General features: G+C 46.9%; 1 non-coding gene across 1 annotated transcript; it reads left to right on the forward strand.

Annotated features, from left to right (window-relative positions):
- The first annotated feature begins 958 nt into the window (after positions 1 to 958).
- trnal-uaa (transfer RNA leucine (anticodon UAA)) lies at positions 959 to 1040 on the forward strand. The gene has a single exon. It is a non-coding gene; the product is annotated as a tRNA-Leu (tRNA).
- The last annotated feature ends 2142 nt before the right edge of the window (positions 1041 to 3182 follow it).

The following is a 3182-nucleotide window of genomic DNA, read 5'->3' on the forward strand; positions in this document are numbered from 1 at the left end:
TTCTCATGGTTCATTGTTGTTCTGTTTTGTTGGATGTTACTTGAGCACTTTCTAGGACTTGACAATGCATTAAAGCTCCAGTCTGTTTGGAAGCACCGGTTTGGAATTAGTCTCGCTGCCATTTTTGTGTGAGCAGTACAGGACATAGACGAATCGCACTCCCTCAAAGTCAGCATGCCAGTGTGTCTGGCAATTGTTCCGCCTTTTCTGTTCCACGCTAAGAGCTGTCAGTTTTTGGATTCGCTGGAGTGCTGAGGGGGTAACACAATTTGTGTGGTATTTTTCTTCAGGCCAAACTCCACCCTACAGGAAAAATAGCCAAACGCGCTGAGTAACAAACAGCACGCGTTTTTTTTGGCAAATGGTCTATTCAAGCTGGTGTCAGCTTCTGGAGCGTCTCAGAGTTGCCAAGCACGGAAACAGACCCTGCTATCTAACTTGCCACTGCTAAACAGATAACCGAAATTAATCTAACCATATTTGCCAAAATTTGTCCCTTATCTCTCCGAACCCTTTCAGATGCCTTTGAAATGTTGTGAGCGCACCAGTCTCTGACATTATCTATGACAATTCATTCTGTACACACGGAAATGTCTGTGTTCAAAACAAGTGTCCCTCACATCCCCTTTAAATGTTACTGTTCTCACATTAAACCAATATTATCTCGCTTTGAACTCATATGCCTTGTGAAAAATTACTCCCTGACTCTTTTCTCTGTCCGTCTGCCTCATGTCTTTATAAAATTCTGTAAGGCCTTTCCTCAGCCCTGAAGCTCCAGGGAAAACTGTCGAAGCCAATTCAGCTTCGTGCTATTGTCCAAACAGTGCAAACCTTGGAAACCCTTTCAAATATTTTCGAAATTGTTCCACGTTCGTTACTGAATGCGCGATCTGTTCGTGCCTGAAGTGAAGCGATGCTGAAACGCTAGTCATGAGATTTTGGCGCTCTGCGCCTCTGTGGTAGCGTGGCCGAGTGGTCTAAGGCGCTGGATTTAAGCTCCATTCTCTATCGAGTCGTGGGTTCGCATCCCACCGCTACCAGCGGTTGCTCCGCTGCAAGCAGTTGAATATAGCAGAGCCTCGGCAGGCCGTCTGCGTTTTCGTTGGTGTGTTTGCTGCTGCTCATGTCAACTCATTCCGACTGATAATAAAAACAGTGTGAGCCCCTGCTGTCGGACTCTCCTCAAACCCTCTGCTTTCGGATATCTGCTTGGCCAGTTTCTGTGTCTCAAATAGTCACTGCATTTGGCTGGAAGTTTGGTGGTTCGAGCCCGCCCTTACCACCGAGTATCAACAATTTCAGTTCAAGCATTGAGTCCAACCATGTCCCGACACTGCAACCACGAAGAACTCACCCGAGTCTGCAGCTGGATGTGGCCCCAATCTCTCCAAGGCCCCGCTGCCAACAGAAAGCGGCTACTGCAGCTTCAATCAGCGGCTTCCTGCTCAGCCCTGGGACACAGCACATGGAAAATCTTTCCCCAGGAACGGCTCTTCCCGTGTGAAAGGGACAACCATTCCACTTTAAATTGGACACGGCTTCAGAGGATTGTTCCTGTTCTTGGAACGTTTCATAAACAAAACTCCTGTCTCGCAAATAAGAAGTGGGAAAAGTTGTTGGCAGGGAGAATAGAGAAAGTGTTGACTGTGAGGACTCTGTCTCGTCAGCAGATGGGATTCCATCTTATGGGCAAGTGGAGACAGCTTTCACTCAGAAACCGAGGTGTGATCAACCACAGTCGGATCGACGTGTCCAAACCAACCCCTGTCCTGGGTTACAATACTGCAAGTGGAGCAGAGAGCTGGATTTCTTTAAAGGAGGGAAAGGGCCCATCGTGAGGCTGGAACCTACGGCCCTGAGATTAAACATCTCATGCTCTACCGACTAAAGTAGCTGGGCCTGACTCACGATTGATGAGTGTGTCATTTCATCCTGAGCATATTTCACCCGGCATTGCAATTTACAAGGATCCAGTTCATTCCTCCCAATCACAAATGTCATCATTCACACTTTCCATTTCTCAGCTATTATTCCTTCAGAACTTTATTATCTATTTAACACTTGTCTCTGGATTTAAGATTCAATATAAATATTTTTATATTTTTATCCTCATCTTTATGTCGCTTGGGAAATCAATCAATCAATTGGTTTCCCAATCAATTTCCCAATCAATTGGGAAGTTACCTAAGGAAACCCAATCATTCCTGTTTGGAGTGTAAGGAATCCCATCTGCTGACGAGACAGAGTCCTCACAGTCAACACTTTCTCTATTCTTCCTGCCAACAACTTTTCCCACTTCTTATTTGCGAGACAGGAGTTTTGTTTATGAAACATTCCAAGAACAGGAACAATCCTCTGAAGCCGTGTCTAATTTAAAGTGGAATGGTTGTCCCTTTCACACGGGAAGAGCCGTTCCTGGGGAAGGATTTTCCATGTGCTGTGTCCCAGGGCTGAGCAGGAAGCCGCTGATTGAAGCTGCAGTAGCCGCTTTCTGTTGGCAGCGGGGCCTTGGAGAGATTGGGGCCACATCCAGCTGCAGACTCGGGTGAGTTCTCGTGGTTGCAGTGTCGGGACATAGTTGGTCTCAATGCTTGAACTGAAATAATTGAGGCTCGGTGCGAAGGGCGGGCTCGAACCACCAAACTTTCAGACAAATGTACTGACTATTTGAGACACAGAAACTGGCCATGCAGATATCCGAAAGCAGAGGGGTTGAGGAGGCTTCGACTGCAAGGACTCACACTGTTTTCAGAGTCAGTCTGGATCAGAGGCCGGAGCAGCTGCAAACACAACAACTAAAAGGTACAGGGCCTTCAATGTTAATGTGCCTGCAAGAGAACAGCTGTGACACTTGTAGGGGTGGGATTCGAACCTGCGACTCAATAGAGATTGAAGCGCAAATCCAAAGCCGTAGATCACTCGGCCACACTGTCTTACCGGATGAGCCTGTCAAAATTCTCATTACTCGTGTTTCGGCGTCGCTTCATTTCAGTCACGAACAGATCGCGCGTTCAGGAACGAACGTGGTGCAATTTCGAAAGTATTTGAAAGGGTTTGCAAGGTTTGCACTGTTTGGACAATAGCACGAAGCTGAATTGTCTTCGACAGTTTTCCCTGGAGCTTCAGGGCTGGGGAATGGCCTTACAGAATTTTATAAAGACATGAGGCAGACGGACAGAGAA

Source organism: Chiloscyllium punctatum, chromosome 14, assembly GCF_047496795.1.
Source record: "Chiloscyllium punctatum isolate Juve2018m chromosome 14, sChiPun1.3, whole genome shotgun sequence".
In the NCBI taxonomy this organism is placed as follows: Eukaryota; Metazoa; Chordata; class Chondrichthyes; order Orectolobiformes; family Hemiscylliidae; genus Chiloscyllium; species Chiloscyllium punctatum.